At 42.2% G+C, this 17,691-nt stretch overlaps 1 protein-coding gene across 1 annotated transcript in view; it reads right to left on the bottom strand.

The window, feature by feature from the left end:
• Positions 1 to 17,691, bottom strand: part of LCTL (lactase-like) — a 169,270-nt gene that overhangs the window by 47,340 nt on the left and 104,239 nt on the right. The gene's annotated exons all lie outside the window — the stretch shown is intronic.

Genomic DNA, 17,691 nt, shown 5'->3' with positions numbered 1-17,691 from the left:
AGAGCGATCTGTAATAACCGTGAGCTAGATGCTCTGCTGGGATGTCTGGGGCTGACAGGTAATTTCTGTTAGGGTTAGATATGTGTCCACTTTCTTTCTTCACTGGGAGCGTAAACTGGAAGATACCCATTTTACAGGTGATATAGTAGCAAGACTGTCAGTAATCAGTGAAATTGAAGATGTTGGATATGCATTTGTTATTGTAAAATTAGTTAGGGAGCAAGAATCAAATTAATATAGCTGTTAATGTGAATTGGAATATGTAATATATTGAATAATGTGTTAATGCTCATTGAATTGGAAGCGACAGTTGGGAAGTTTCTCAGAAGATCATCCAGTCCCTTCCCTTGATCATCTACACCAACATCACTCTTGACAGTTGCTCAGCCAAGCCGTTCCCAAACCTCCCGTGACTGCAGCTTGTGGCCTCTCCGGCTGAACCACGGGAGGCTTTTCCCAGGTGTCTGAAGGGCTCCAGCAGCTCCTTGGCAGCCGGCAGAGCTATGATTTGCTGCCTGCAGACAAGAGGTTCCCTTTTCCTGTAGGAACTGAGATATGCAGGTTTGGGAGTAAAACGTGCTGTATGGACTTGCAGTGTGCCATATCATTAACAGGCAGATTTTTATTATTTTGGGCTTTTTTTAGTGTGGCCCTGAAACTGTAGAACAAAAACATGGGAAGTCTGACTACTGCTTGTGCAAACGGGTTCAAGCAAAAAAATAGAGAGCAATGAGGTATTTCTGTCTATGCTTCTGGTTGGTACCGCACCACCTCACCTCCATTGCATGCCTTGGCAGTGTCCTCGCAGCCTGATCTCCCTGCAGTTGGAAGTGCTGGCGTTTAGAGTTTTTTCTAACGTGAGTTGTTCCTGGATTTGCAAAGAACAAAGCATTACTTGATCTGGGGAGAGCGTCACTGATACCGCACGTTGCTGTATCTCTGGTTGCTGCTTTAGCTCCGCTGCCTTGCTGCCCCTGACGGCTGGAACGGATGTAAATTTTGGTTCTCCTTTTTGTAGATTGCGATATCTATTAATCAACATTCTTGGGTCTTCCTTCATCGCCATAACTCACTTGAGCCCCTGAGCTAGAAGAAAACTGTCAACTCTCATGTAAACTGAGACATCACTGCTGTGAATAGTGCTGGAATTTTATTTATTAAGTAAAGACTCTTGGATTTCTAGTTTTTGCTTTGGAATGGCAGCCGCGAAATATTACCCTGCCCTGCCTGTCCCTAGAGAAAGGCAGCCTGTAGCATAGCAGGCAGTGCAGGGTCAGGGGTCAATCTCGTGATATAGGTGGCCCAACCGCAGCTGCACGTTGAAGGCACGCTTCTAAAAGGAAGGAGTATCTTCATGGGGCTTAGCACAAAGTCCTCCGTGCCAGTGAAGAAACATATGCTGAAGGAATCATAAGGGAGAGACAATCCTTGGTGCTCTCCTCCTGTCATCACTGTATGAGGTACCTTTATCCTTATTCCATAGTTGAACCTTTGCAAACCAAACTTAAATAATTGCTGTACTAGGTGAAGGCGTGGCAGAAACTCACTTTAGTTTTTGGGGGTTCCATTTGAGGTAGTAAACTGTAAATACTTTGAAAGTTATAATGCTCACAACTGCAATGTGAACAAAGTTTTAGAGCACTGTTGTTTATTTTTTTTTCCCCTTGCTTGTTTTGCCATCTATGTCGATGGGAACAAGTGTTCTCAGAGAGAGTAGCGTTTTCGTTATTGTATATATTCTTTGAAAATTGGGGGAAAACAAAACAATGCAGCAAACGGTGTGAACACCATCAAGGCGCGCTTATCTTTCGATTCTCAGTGCATTAGGAAATATCCCTGGGGAAGCTGTGGGAGGGAGACTTTAAAGTCTCCAGGCATTTAGATTAGGGAATTGAAGAATTTAGGGAAGTCTGAAATTAAAAAAAAAAAAAAAAAAATAATTTGGAATGGGCATCATGTGTTTCTCATAAGTAGCATATCTAAACACAGTTGCAAGTTACTCATTAGTGCATATAAAGAACCCTTTAAAATGAATCTTTGCTATCATTTTGTGGTCCACTTTCTCATATCTTATGGTTCTCAGTTGAAAAACATACACAATTAGAGCACAATTGAGTTCCTTTTTTGAAAGGGCTATTGTAAAAATAAAGAAAAGTTATGTGCTTCCACTTGTACAAGCACAGAAATAAGTACAATTGAAACAAAAAAGCAATAAACAAACATTCACAGTTTGGGCTTCTATTTTTTTGTGTGTGTTTAAAAAAGTTTAAAACAAACTAGGCAACACTCCAGGAAATGATTCTTAATGTTTTAAATATATTGTTTTAAATTTAGGTGATCCTTCACTTTATTAAGCGGGTGGGGGGGAATAAGAAACATTGTTGTAGGTTACCTGTTTATAAACTCTGCCCACTGTTATTCCAGAAATAACCGAACGGCACAATTCACATAAGCACTATCAGAAAACAGATCATCTAAATCAAAGCTTTAAGCTGAAATTCTTGTTTACCATTTGAACTTCACCTCATTTACTGTGTTTCTATTCAGACGAAGATGTAAATAAGATATAAAAAAGAAATTGTTACAGGCCGGATGTGAACCGGGATGCACAGACCTTTTCCAATCCAGTACTTTGTGTCCTGGTTTTGACCTTCGCTTGTGCAAATGACTGCCTGGGTTTGCAGCCAGGATCACTTAAAACTCCCTCGTCGTGTTGCATACAATTTATGCTTGGCTCTTCCCAGCAGTTGAATATCTTCACGCTGTCTGAAGGTGAGACTCCTACACAGTTGGTGGTTGCTATGGAGTAACGTTAGAACTGATGGCTTTGAGGTACATGGCTCGGCCTTCTGCCGAGTTGTGGGTTTGGTGGGCTTGGGTTAATACAGTTGGGGTGCCAATATTGCCAGTTCTCCTGAGCTGGGAGCTTTTCCTTGCCTTCTGCTGCTTGTATATAGCCACCTCTTTCCCGTTCTAAATGCAGGCTTTGTAGCCAGAACTGTGATTTTGTAAAGCACATTTTCAGTGTCTGGTTTATGACCAGCGGTACTATGTATCATTGTAATGAGTCCCAAGCCTCACAGATTTGAATGTGTTTGAGGATCTGGGTCTATGAGAACCCAAATAGCGAGACATTATAGTCATTGCGGGTGTCAGTCACAAACATAAAAGTACAAATGACACTTGGCTTTCTACGCAGCCTTCTGCACACCCAGTCATTTGATTTTGCAGGATATTTGCATTCTTTGCATGTTAAGGCTCTGGCTTCTTCCTTGATTTTTTCCATTAGAAAAGCATTTTACATTCCTCTGACTTTTGCAGTCTAATATATATTATATATAAATCTGGATTTATTGGAAACGTCTTTACTTATTTTTCAACTTCTTTCGGAACATTTATTGGAGAGGATACATTTGGCCTGGTAGGCTGTGGTGCAGTACAACTGTGTTTTATCTAGCTCTGTTTTCAAGAGAGCAGATTTCTCTAGAGAAGCACGGTTGTCTCCAGTAGAGATTTACTGCCTGTTTGGCAGAGCTCAGTACAAACCCTCCGAGATGGAGGCACCGTGAGACCATAATACACAAGGCCACAATTTTCTCCCTCTCTGGGAGAATTTTTACTCCGGGCCAGCACTTCATTTTGGGGTTTGGCTCAGTAGTGGAAGTGGAGCTGCTCTCTGATTTCTGAATGTTAGATGGTGACCCGGTTATTGGATGTTTACTGTGTGGACATGTTGCTTTAGTTTAATAGGAGGCTGTCAGTAAAAACAAGCAGCAAGGAAACAGAGTCTCAGGGTGAACCACCCAAATGTCGGGTGCTGTTATGGGACAATGGTAGGACCAGTGGTTTGGAGGAGTCTGGCTCAACCTCAGACTGCGTTTCTTAGAGCTGCTGTGGGTGAGCAGGAATTCAGAGAACAAAGGAAGTCTGGCTAGATTATAAAGGACTCCCTTTCTCCAGAAATGTGGAACTTAATGCAGGTGTCAATTTGGATGTTTTGGAGAAACCAATACTGCCTAGTCTATGCTAAAAGTATGGTAGGAGACACAAGTAAAGTAGACTGCTGCTTGGTTTGTTTGGGGTTTCTGCTCTTTAAAGAAAGCCTTTCTCATAACCGTGTTATAACTGATTGAAAACCAAAGGCTGTGTCTTAAGATGAAGGGTTGCTTTTCTTGTCACCATGTGAAAATGGGAAGAATTGTAGGTACCAAATTCTGGTGTAGCTTTGGGGGGAATAGGGTTTACATGCAGAGCACAGGACTTCAGAATATGATCTGATGCTAGGAAAATCACATCATTTCCAAAGAAAAGATTCCAGGACAGACTTCTGAGAGGGAATATGAATGGAATAATTATGCAGCTAGTACAAAAGCGAACTGAAATCAACCAAGCAGTAACTGAGGCCGGGTAGACAGAGGAATGATTTTTTTCCTAAACTCACACTTCACACTGTTACAAGCAGCTTTCTGGCTCTCCCCAATACTGACTCTGTCATTTGGACTTTTAAACACATTGGAAGTCCCACTGACTTCAGTGGAATTTCTTCAGGTGTTTCTTAAGCATATGCTTAGATTGTCAGATTGTGGCTCATGGTACTTGGCCTTTGATTGTTCACTTGTTTAAGTTATAACCTCTAAATTAATTTTCTTTTGGCCTTGTCAAGGCTTTGTTTTAGCAAAGGATTTTAACTGAAATTGGGTGCTATCTGTAGACTACAGTCTCCTGAGGCAGGCTCGTGTTTGATCCCATAGCTTTATTACCCTGTTGTGCTGTGGTATGTTGCCCATGTGACAGATCTTAATTGTAAGGTTTTGGTGTACAAATCAGCATCTTACCAATCAGTCTTGTGTATCAGTTTCTTAAACCCTTAATTTAACACAGCAAAGAACCCAAGCTCTGAAAGAAGCATGCAGATGAGGTGTCTAATATCTAATGAGATCTTAGTCAAGTAGCTCTTCCCAGACAGTATTAGCTGTTTTTTTGTAGGCACGTGCTGCTGGAACTCTTTAACTTGTTCCAGAGAATAGAAATTAAATTAAATTCTTTATAGGACACTGAACACTGCTGGATTTTTTGTTTTACAAATTGATTCCTAACAGTTCCAAATGGCCTCCTCATACTGAGCCTGCAGGACTGAGATAGTTGCTGTAACCTGATGTGAGAGAGGAATCACCTTGTTCGTGTCCAGTCCACCTAGAGGTATCTTTTTCCTTTATGAGTCACCACCATCTAAGTGTGTGAGTTAAAAGTAGGTGCTGCAGAGCCTGTTGCAGCGAAGGAAACCTTCTGCTATGAGTATATAGTATCTGAAGGGCATGGGAACCTGAAAGACATTGATGTATAGTTTTCCTAAAAGCTGCCCAATAGAGCTGAAAAGCTTGGTCCAGCGCCCTTTGGCAACTGTTTAGGTGGGAGCATGATTTACCCCCTTGCAGTGATACTAAAGCTGTAACCTATATCTACAAATTAAAGTCAAGGATTTATGAACCTTGGAATATTTTACCCATGCCTCTGAACTGCCAAGTGTAACTATTCTGGGCTGTAACCCAAAACATAGTTTACTGAAATTCCACTGCTTTAATGATGACTTTTTTTTTTCCTATAGAAAACAATATGAAACATTCTGCCATCCAAACATAATTACATTCTGCATCTGGAATTTGTTGATGTTCATTCAATTCAATGAAATGGTTAGTGAATGCCATTGTATCCTAAATCTTGGTTACTGTGGGTTGTTACAGCTCTTGCATTACAAAAGAGAACTGTTGGATGGTGAATTCTAGCAGTCACTGTGTAGAACACTGTCCTGTCCTTTCTCTCAAGAAGATTTAAAGAAGTAGGTCACTCAGGCTGAAATACGTCTTGGGGAGGAAGATGAAACCATTTGGGTGTACATCACTCAAGATGGTCCACATTTTGTGCGCATAGGCAGCAAGCTTCCTGCGGCGCTCAGTCAACAGGGATGTACTTATATCTGCACTGGACAGAGGTAGGAGTGTGAATCTCTTACAAAGTGGTTGGTGATACTGAAGGAGCAGGAAGATGCCACAGCCTCTTGCTTGCCAGTGCCTTTAGGAGAACCCTAGGCCTTCCCTGCTCCTCTTTCTGCCCAGTATGTAAACGGGCTTTGACCCAGGGCTAAGAAAAGAGCTTGTTCTCCACGAGAATTAGTGTTCAGTCTTCAGAGGTGAGCTGCTGCTTGTTCTTTGTTTCCAGCTTTAAACATATGGTAGTGTAGATCATGAGTTCTTTCATCCCATGATGATCTATGGCAACTGGGGAGGGTTAAAAGGAGGCATGGCTGTCAGGGACGGAGGCACCAAAGCCTTCAACACGTCAGGAGCTGTGTTGTGAAAAGCTCTCTCGAGGCAATGGCAGGCTTTCAGGTAACCACAAAATGAGCTCTGAAGCCAGCCTTTAGACGAGGGCAGAGGTAATCCACAAACGTGGCCCTGGTGGAGTACAAAGACAATCTAATTTTCTCTGGTTCCTGCTATGGTGGGCAGAGCAAGTGGATGTTTTCCAGATGTTTGGAGAGATGTATTTCTGAAATCGTTGTTGTAGGAAAACAAACTACCACATAAAAGGACGCCAGTGCCAGGAAAGTGAAGGAGAATGGCATACATTAACAGTGTTTAATCCTTCCCTTTTTCTGTTCCTGTATTCTGAGAAGCAGAAGCTTGTGCTGGTCACGAAAGCTCCTCTGTACCAAACCTGTAGCTTTACATGTCGTCTTCTGGTGAATTTTCATCAGATGGAGTTAAGCAGGTTGTGCACAAGCACGCCTAGTATAGCCTCTAGGCATCTCCACCGTTGGAGATGGCACAGAAATAGCTGAATTTGGAATATGTATGTATTTTATTTCCTTTTTCGTTAGCCTCATTCCCAGAGCATCTCCAGCGGACATCTCCCATGATAAGAATGGTACTGAAGCAGTGCGGTAAGTGAAAGATAATTAGACAGCCACAGTAGCAACAAGTCTCATGACTGAATCTTTGAGCAGCAGTTGTGTTTAAACAGGAGAAGAAACAAGGGAGCAACAATGATGTGATGCAATTCCACGGAAAGAGACATTTTCACCTCTTGCATAAATTTCAGCAGACCTAAGCTTCCTCCAGCTCTGAAGGACTCTACAGCCCAAAGAGCTACAGTGGAAATTAGCCTAGCCCTTGGGTTGGATTGTGTGTGGGTACTATGTGAAGGGCATTTGCTCTGGAACACATTAAACCAATGTGATCATCAGCTGAAAATGAGCAGTTCTGTGAGAGTCAGAAAACCCAGGCTGTTTCCTGCCTTTTGCCTGTGCAATTCAGCGGTTTCGGGGGTTTCCGTGTCTGTGTCTTTCAGCATTTTACAATGAAGATCCCTTTCAATCAGGGCTTTTCTGAAAGTAATTTGGCAATGTTTAGCTACGTGCTTCTTGCCTGAGAGCTCAGGTTCTGAGCACGCGTGCTTAGCTCTGTCTGTCATCAGCAACCACTTTAACCTGAGGTGAGGATACAGGCTCTGAAATGCCCCCGGCTATATTTGTTGAAGCAAGATGGTGAAAGGTGAGGGAGGCAGATCACAATGCATGGAATGAAACCCAAAGGAATAAATGCACCTTAAACTTCTCCTGTGCTTTTACAAAACCTACAGAGGCAACTTCGTAATTACCTGCTCAACAATGTATGTTGATATGCTGCTCTTTACTTCCAGTCCGTGGAATTTTAACCAGAGCTACCAGGAGGATTCTCTTCAAGGAAGCATGGCGGGATTCTCAGAAGCAATTCCAGAAAATATTTTGGTAGGGCAGTGCAGCGATGTTAGTCGCTAGTCTGTTATCCCATTAAACTGCCCCTATTCTGGAGGTCCTTGCACCAGGTGAGGGTTATCACACCCTCCTCCTCACAGCTGCCGTGCTTTGCGGGATAGCACCACCCCTTTGATCCACTGGTATTGGGGCATCTGTGAGCTCAGCTCAGCGGACACTGCCAAGCTTGGAGCACTTCTTAACTTCTGTCGCTGTGACTTGCAGTTAGGGCACCGTTGCATGTAGAACTTTGTGAATCTGTATGGTACGGTCTGGAAGATGGGCAGAGGACTTGATGAGCAGCCTAACAGACACGGTAACTTCTTCACACGCATCAGCAACATCCACAACAGAACAATTGATCAGCCCCGTGTAAACACATCCAACTCTCCACGCAATCTGAGAATACTCCTGCATCATCTTTCCAGTGATACCCTTGTAGTTCATGAGCGTTAAATAAATGCCAGAACATCGCCCTGGCTGGAGAGGAAAAGTATTCGGGGGAACACGAAGCACAAATCTAGGGTAAGAACTGAGAAAGTCCAGTCCCTACAGTCACAGGTCACTACGTTCTCTCATCTTCTCTGTCAATTTATAAACAACCATTTTAAAACACAGTAACATTTTTGTGTGGTTTGTGTTTCTCCCATCCTGTTGGAAGGCTGTGCCTGAATCTTTCTGCACCTTTTTCTAATTTCTAGCAGAAATTTATTAATGGCTGGCTTATCTCCACTGCTTGTTGTGCAAATGCTGTCCTTCAGATTAGATGGCTCGCTCTTCCTGCTGTTTGCCCTTCAGGTTTATTTACAGAGAGCCTTGTGTACCTCCTCTCAACCTCACTTCTGTTACATCTTGAAAGGCGCATCTTCGCAGTGCCTGAGGGAGCGGTGTGGAGCCCTCTGCACCACTGATTCCAGGGGACGTGGAACGGGCTTTTGGTGGGCTTTGCAGCCCAATCCAAAAAGCGGTCCATGCTGTGGTGCTGGGGTTTGTGTCCGGCAGGATTACAGGTGTCTTCCCATCCATCTCAGACACAGCCCGCTTGAGTGAATGGAAGATGAAAATGCTGAAGTTGTATCCTGAATCTCCTGCTGCCATATTACCTCTTTGATTTGGCCAGGGCGTCTCAAAGCTTTGAAGCAAATGATCACCACCCACTGCTGCCCTTCTGAGACTGCAGGCTGCTTAGCGACTTGAAGCAGTCGTATATGATCGTGTTGAAATTGTTCATTCAGCTCTTAGGCTGCAGCAAACTAGCAACTGCTTGGTGTGATGTAAAACATGGAAGTTATTAAAGTGAAATAACATAGCTTTCCATTCTGAAATTTACTAACCATATGGGAAGTTTCCAGGAATAACTCATACATATCAATTTAGCGCTTGCCAGAAAGACTGTCTGCTTCAGAAATTCATAGGACAGTACAGCAGTTACCCCGTCCTGTCTCACATGGAAAGATTTTCCTTGTGTCCTTTACAAGCACTTGACACTGAGAACAGCGTGCTCGCAGCAACAATTACATGTTAATGCAGGTTAATAGAAGTTCATGTGTCTGAGTCTTGAAATGCTTAGCTCTCCTTTTCTGTGTTGCCTGACAGCTTTATTACTGCAAATACAAGGAGAAGCTGGTTCAATACGCTGAACGCTATCAAAAAGTTTTTCTTTATGGTCTTAAGAGGGCTTATCTGTAATTCCTGGCTGCACAATCTTTGAAAACTATAATGTTACAGACAGTGATTTTTTTTTCTTTCTTTTTTTTTAACACATGGTTTATTTTTAAATAAAGGCATTCTGAGGCAGAACGGGGTCATTGTTAACTCCTTTTCATCCCTATGCTCTTTCAGGGAAACCGCAGATTTGACGCTGTTGCTTCGTTTTGTCAGCCTATGGCGATTTCATAGAATTATTCAATTCCAAAAATTGTCTCAAGAGTGTGAAGAGTTGAAATATTTCATTGAGAAACTTCAAAAATGAAATTGCAATCTGCGGTAGCAATTTGGTTTGAATTTTTTATATCATTTCAAAACCAAAATGAAATGCTTCAGAAGGACCCAAACCAAAACCAGTATAATGAAGACTGCTTTTTTCCTTTAAGTTTTACTTCACCATGAATTATAGATATTACTTTTATCTGAATTTGCTATGCTTTCCTAATCCAGAATGACCAATTAATAAGAAAAATCTGTGGGTCACCCAGCACTGCTCCTGGGCTGTGGGTCTGAGCCAGCCGGGGCGGATCTGTCTGCAGCATGGCCTGACCCACAGGCTTGTGGTCACCTACGAACCTTTATCCAGGCTTGTAGAAACTTGCTGGGATGCGCGTTCCCCTTTGAGCTGCTGATTCAGTGAGGGCAGCAGCCGTGTGCTGAGCTCTAAATACAGTTGACAGATCCTCAGCTGACATAAATTGTCTGTTCAAGCCAGTGGCGTGTGTTCTACATTAGCTATCTGCTAGCTAAAGGCATCACTGGGAGTTCAGTACTCCATTTGGGAGGGTTGAGGGAGAACTGAAGAAGTTTCACTGTCATTCCCTCTGCCAAGCACAGTCCCTAGCTGGGCAGTACTGCGTTCATCTAAAGATTGCTCAGTCACCTTTTATTGTTACTTCGGTAATTTGCTAGTTCTCACTGAGGATTTGGAGTAACAGCTGGCATCGTGAAACACTTCATTTTAACTTCTCATCGTCTTCCAGTCTGACTGTCCAACATGCTTCCATCAGGCTACCCTCTGGAGCTGGAAGTAAATGGGATGCACTTGTACTCCTGTGACAGGAGGAAGAACACGTATCAGGGATGGGACTCTGCTGTGGAAGATGCTCTCTGTCTAGCAGCAAAGGAAGGATCCCGCCCAAAGGTCTCCCTTTCCCTTAAAACACCCACTTAGGAAAGGCACGAAGTGGACTGAACTCAGTGGGACTTAAGAATATGCTCATGTTTTACTCTGTCCTCTGAATAGCCACCAACTTAAGCATCTGCTCAGCTCACTTGTTAGGACATGGTAACGTGACCACACGTCTAAGCACTCCACAGGAATGCACATTTCAATTGCCATTTCGAGAACAAACTGTCTGTGACCTTGTTGACAATCAAAAGGATGCCTGATGCAGCATCAGGCAGCAAACGATGAGTCAGGCTGCATGTGTGAGCAATAAGACACCCTTCCCTGGTGCACAGGAATCGTCAAGAATTCCCAGTAGCAACGAGGAGCTGCAGGAAAGTCTGTCACGCCAGACCCACTGTCTTTGATCTGGCCTGAGCTATAGCAAGGACTAGACCTGCGTGTTATTTGCCTAATACTTTTGCCTTCATCTGCAAAGCTTGAAACTTGTTTTTGAAAATGATGCCGTAATTACAAAAAGTGATCACGTGTTGCAAAGGGGATTTTTGATCTCTGAATTTTTCTGAAAGCTTCCCCCCCTTTTGTTTTCTTTGAAAAATTAGAGCGTAGTTTTTCACTTGAATTTCTCCTGTTTCCCATCCCTCTTTTTCTCCTCTTCAGTTTTACCCCTTGATCTCTAGCACTTATGATGAGTGCACGGAGATGCCCAACAGGCGGATCTGCAGCCCCATGCCACGTGTCCGTACTGCGGGGTCCTGCCGCTGCTGCTCAGCGGGTCCTACTGGGGCTCGCTGGATGAGTCGTGTCAACAGGTCCTGCTGAGATATTTCGCCATCTCAGCCACTTTTTCACTCACAAGACAGGGCAACTGCTAGAGGGATCGATCCACATTAGATGTAATAACTTATTGTATGCACACAAGCTTTTTAAAATGTAAAATATATTTGCCCTGGCTGCAATATTAGGACTGTTTTATGGCCACAGCTATATCCACTTTGAAGCATAAATATTATGTATATGTTATCAATTACCTGCAGCACTGTTCTGCTCTTGAGCTGTATCATGAATCTCGGCATCGCTGTTTTGTGCTTTTACAGCTCTACTCAGATTTCATCCCTAGAAGAAGAACAAAGAGTGTATGTTATGCATAACTGCAAAAATATCTAAGTAGAATAGGAAAACCATTTAACTGAATACTGGTACAACTGGGATGTATAAAGAAGCTATAGGTGTAAATGTATTTCTAGGTAACCAAATTTCTGTTAAGAGACACTGGAAATTTTTGGAGATCATTGTGGACAACTTGGTTCTGGGCTGTCTGGAAAAAGCTGACTTGAAAGTTTTGTGTTCTCACCATCTGAAAATTTTAAAATCCTTCAAGTTAGCGAGTGGAGCACCTGGTAACTGAAACATTTGAAATCAAACAGTTTCTGTGACATAGGATTTGGTTTTACAAAATGTCTGCACTGATCTCGGAGTGGCTGCGCAAAGGCATGAGATAAGCAGGAGAAATCAAATGTTGCAAAACAGACTGTAAATTTTTACACCTAATCTAGTTTCAAGGAATATTTTAGATTATTGTAATGTTGATGGGGAAAAATGCATTTTTGCTTTACACAAGTTACATATGGAGTCCAGCTCATAGGCAGAGAAGGAGGAACTGCTTTAGCCGGGAATTATATAGAAACTTTTCCTGAATTTCTGTTTGCACACAGTTAAAACCCTCTGTAAGGCAGTGGCTCCCGCTGGGAGCTTCACGCTGTGGAGAGGGGGGCAGTGGGAAGAAGACGGTGGGGAGGACATACTGTTCTACTAGTGCTTTGTTTCTGTAGACCAAAAAAGTGCAACATGACCTTAAGTATATGAACTGGGCAGTTTCTACATCTTTTGCAAATTACAGAACTGAAAGTATCAAATCCTTTGTGTATTCATCTCTTTTTAGATTTGGTGTACTGAAGAGCTCTTTACAGAGAGGTGTTGAGTGCATCGTCTCCTTCCAAATCCAGCGTCTGCAGGGGTCTCAGCTATATTCCAAATCCATCATATCATATCCAATCAATCCAGCCTTGGAATACATTTATATGTTTTGAAAAAAAAAAAAAAAACCTCTCTGAACTCTTGTTTTCTTCCTCTTCCAAAAGCACAGGCATCAGTACTTACTGAGATCAGGGTTGTAGCCAAATAAATAGAGTCTTTCTATATCACGAGCAAGCTGTGCTTTTGGGAGATGACGTTCCCAGATATGGTAGCAGACTTTTCAAAATTAAAAACCTCTGGTCATTTTCTTTTTATTTATGCTCCTCTGTTAACAAATGCCTTGTTTGATTACTTTTAAATGTTGTGTTTCTGGACTGAAAATAGATACTGGCTTTTAACTCTGACTTTTAATTCTGCATGCATTATTATTGAGCTTACAAGAAGGCTGAGAGGTTGTTTTTTTTTTTTACAAAGAGTAGACTGTTTTAAGATCATGTAAAGCCAAATGTTTAAATACTAACTGTTTTAACTTACTTCCAGTGCTCTGCAGTAATTGGTAGAAAGCTTGAATCTTTTTCTATGACTTCTTAAAAAGCCCTTAGTTGATGGAAAAGTTTAATGTCCAAATCTTGGCTAACTATTAGAACACTGTACAAGACCCTGGTGGAAATATCTTGCATTCTGGGATTTCTCTGACTTGTGATGTTGCTTTTTAGCTAGACTGACTTTTCTGATAATGAAATTAAAAAGAAAGCTATAGACAATTTACTTGCCGTGAAGCTTTGCAGAAGTAGGATTCAGGATATGGGTATAGTTTGGTTATGCGCGGTCTTAAATGGCTAATACAAAGGACATGAGGAAGGGGAATAGATGTCAAGCATTTCTATAGAACCGTCTGAAAAGTGCCTTAGATCTGAATATTTATCTGAATTTTGGGAAAATGTCTGTCTCCACCTGAAGTTCATGGCTGGCATTTTCTTTAAACACAGCAGGTTCTGTCCATGCTTTGCACATGAGCAACTGTAATGGTGTTGGTTAACCAGGATCCCAGTCTGGCATCTACATTTTCTCTTGACCAAAAAATTCCTCTAAGCTTCTCTCTGGATCTGGAGTTGTCTAAAAGGAATTTTCACAAGGGCCATGTCTAAGAGTTTTTTCAACTTACATTTTTTTGAACTGTACTAAGGAGTAAAATCAGACTCTCCCTGAAGTGAAGCATAGTTATTAGTACGTGCTACATTCTGCTTCTGCATGCCTGCAAATATTTTTGAGGTGGCGTTTTTCTGCGATGGGATTTGCATACTCAGTTGTAAGAAGAACACAGGTATTTGCATTCCCATTCTGCTTCCAGATCTTAAACTTGTCCTGAAAATTTAGAAGTGTGAGGTTTTTTTAATAAGTATTTTTATAGTTATGTGAAAAGCCTGAAACAAAGAATGAATTACAAGAGTACATCAGATGGGATAAGACTGGTGACTTTTTCTGTATTGTGAAAAGAGTTAGAAACCTTTGAAAAACTTTGTCCAAAGCTTTTAATTGGTATTTAAAACGTTTATCGCTACTTTACTGATAATTAGTGTCTAAATTTGTCAACTCATATGGCATAGCTGCAGCTTCTTAGATCTGAAATACATTCTGTTTTCTATCCAGCTGGTTTCCTGTAAAGTGTAAAGAATTATTCTAGCTTTTATGGGTCATTGTTAAAAATGGCAGGAAGGGTCATTGTTAAAAATGTTTTCAGAACTTTGATAACCAGTTTATCAACTGATTCACATGTTTAATCAGTTAATAGGTTTTCCTTTTCAGTGCATGGGAATTTCTTTGTTTATCTTAACTGAGTAACTGTTTCTACAGTGGAAAGAACTGTAGTTGACTGATAATCTTTTCAAATATGTGGAGTTTGCTCTTGTGATGCAAGTTATACGGCCAGATCCTGCACTCTTACTCGTAAGTCTGGATTCATAAGAAATAGTCCACTGGAATAAAGTGCAAGGGTTTGCCTGTAAATGAAACCCCCAAACGGTCCAGTACTCTGGGGATGCAGAGCAAGGCGCTGTTGTTATTAGGCAGTTTATGATAAGGCTTTTAAAGCATTTGGGTATTAAAAAAAGGTGGTCAGGTGCTTTTGAGAATTTTACAATTTTACTGGGTGGTTAAGTGCCAAACAACCATGGTTCCTCCAATACCTTGTCAAGAATATTTTGGCAGGATACTTCCTCACTGAAAATGCCAATGTGTCAAAAGGTACGTGTTTAGCATGAAACATCTCCAAGAACTGAGATCCCCTGCCTCTCTGGTGACCTGTTCTCGGGCTGCACCACCGTTCTTTGGAAAAAGTTTTTCCTTGCCTTTTTTTAGAAAGAGAGGGAACTACTGGAGAGAGTCCAGCAGAGGGCTACAAAGATGGTCAAGGGACTGGAGTATCTCTCTTATGAGGAAAGGCTGAGAGACCTGCGTCTGTTCAGCCTGGAGAAGAGAAGGTTGAGAGGGAAACTCATCAATGCTTATCAATATCTAAAGGGCGGGTGTCAAGAGGATGGGGCCAGACTCTTCAGTGGTGCCCAGTGACAGGACACGGGCAACGGGCACGAACTGGAACACGGGAAATTCCATCTCAATATGAGGAAAAACTTCTTTATGTTAAGGGTGACAGAGCACAGGAACAGGCTGTCCAGAGAGGTCAGGGAGTCTCCTTCTCTGGAGGTATTCAAAACCCGCCTGGACGCGTTCCTATGCAACTTCCTCTGGGTGAGCCTGCTTTGGCAGGGGTTGGACTAGAGGATCTTCGAAGGTCCCTTCCAACCCTGACCATTCTGTGATTCTGTAATCTCTGATCTGAACCTGCCAAGGTGCAGTTTTTTATATCGCCCCTTGTTCTATCGTGTGTCTCAAACGAGAAGCTTCCCTTCACGTAAGGGAATTTAGTGTAGGCTACTTCCTTGCAGGCTACTATGAGATAGCCTGTTACTAGATCACCATCTCTTCATCAGACCAAACGGGCCAGGGCCGTGCTTCAGATGAAGCCCAGTATGCACTTTGCCTTACTTGCTGAGAGCACACTGTTGGCTCATATTCAGCTTGAAGATAGGATTTTTTTTCCCTGCCATTCCCATTGTAATAAGGCCAGCCTGCTCCCGGGTTTATAAACAAACTTTAGTCCAAGCAGAACTGTAAACTTTAGTTTGCTTTTTTTTGAAATAAATTCAGCGATGTTTGCTTTCTATGTAAAGAGTGAACTTGGCATGAAATAATACACAGTAATAAAGTTGCAAAATTTGAGTTTACATAACATTTATCTGCCTTGAAATTGCAGATGCTTACAGAGCCCTGCAACACTCAGTTGGGTTTGTAAGAGAACCGTACTCACACAATCACAGCAGCTTCTGGGAACTGGCATCATATTCGCACATGTGAGAAAGAGTTAGCAGCTTGCTTTATGTGATCTGGTTTCTTTCTAGATACGTTCATTCCAGTTACGGCATGAAGGAAATGTGTTCAGACGAACACAAGTCATAAGTAAAGACCCGAGTTCCACTGGAAACCCAGACATGGGAGTTTTATTGGTATCCCTTGGCCTGAGGAAGACACAGACGTATTACTGGAAAGTCAGCCCAGCTTGATGAACCCGCTTTCACACAGTGTAGCTCACTTCTCAACTGTAAAGACATTTCTAATTTCCTCCTATGAATTGCACAGAGGTGAAATGGAGTATATTCTGTCTTGTTGAGAGAGCACTGGGGACTGTTGATGGAGAGGCATGGTTGGAAAACGCAGCTGGGCCTGGTTATGTACGATGAAAAATGTATATCTGGAGCTTGCCATTTCAGACTTGTTTTAAGCCAGGGCAGGACTGTACTACCATCTGAAATGATCCACTGCTTTGTCAGGTGATGTGATGGAGAATAAGCAGGGAGGAGCCTGCGGGGATTTGTTTTTTTCCTATGGCCACCAAAAAGCAGGAGGTGACGGGATGGAAGCGACAGGATCTTGTGGAAGTGGGCAAGAAGAAAGCAGAAGATTGGGTTAAGCCACCTGTAAAACCTGTGTTGAGTCAGCCACTGTTTCGTATGGAGCATTAATTCAGTGTTTTATTCGATAAAGCAAAACGTCCTGAGACTCGCGCAGGTGCTAGCTTTTGAGAAGCATTGTTCCATATTTGCCTGTGGATACTGAAGAGCAGTGATACCAGTCTTGCTTACGTTGTTTGAATACTTACCTATTTAAAAAAAATATTTTATCAAAAAATATGCTTATTTAAAAAATACTACTGCGAAATACAGTGAAGATGAATGGAGTGTGGTGTTTGAAACCTGGGGGGTTTTGTTGTCAATTTTCTGTTCTATTCTATGAAAAAACTCCTCTTTGCTGGAGATTCAGAAGCAAATAAGATCTTCCAGTTTGTTGCTGAGGCGTTCTGAAATTTAAAACCAATTCATTAGGTAAAACGTCAGTGTAGAGCGTAGGCGATTATTAGGATTTCAACAGCAAATAATGCAGCCCATGAAACATTAGACTTATTTCCTTCTCATTTAAAACATTGTAACGCGTTTCGCCCCAGCTAAATGTGCTCTTGAGCTTTTATGTCAAAGTGAATCATGATCTAATGCTCACCAGATTAAATCTAAATGTTGCAGTATTTCCTTTCTAATTCTGGCTCTTCCCACTATGATAATATTATTTGTCTAGTCAGTTATGTGCAAGTGTGAATGAGAAGATGTAATTTTTATATGTTGTATGCAAACACCCGTGGAAGCGTTGCCTAAGGAGATCGTGCTCCGGTCGTGCTCGGCAGCGCTCGCCCTTAACCGCCGCCGTCCCTCCTTTTTCAGACGCGTAAAGCAAAAACCGAAGTTGATAATTAGGTAAAAAGCATAATAAGATCCATGTCTATAAGGCCAGCGCGGCCCAAAAGACTTTTATTTGTGTGAATTTCTGGTACAAATGTTAAAGATCCCGGCTACTTAATTGGTTGCTAAGCTACACAGGGAGAACATTTGGGTTAATGACCGCCGGGCCCAAAGCCGCCTGCTCAGCCGAGCGGGCCCTGAGTGGAAGAGACAGGGACTGGCCGGGCTGGCAAGAGCCG

The sequence above is a fragment of the Charadrius vociferus genome, unplaced genomic scaffold (genome assembly GCF_000708025.1).
Source record: "Charadrius vociferus isolate BGI_N301 unplaced genomic scaffold, ASM70802v2 scaffold190, whole genome shotgun sequence".
NCBI classification, from domain to species: domain Eukaryota; kingdom Metazoa; phylum Chordata; class Aves; order Charadriiformes; family Charadriidae; genus Charadrius; species Charadrius vociferus.
The sequence above is the reverse complement of the archived record's forward strand: the minus strand, read 5'-3'. Positions and strand labels throughout refer to the sequence as shown.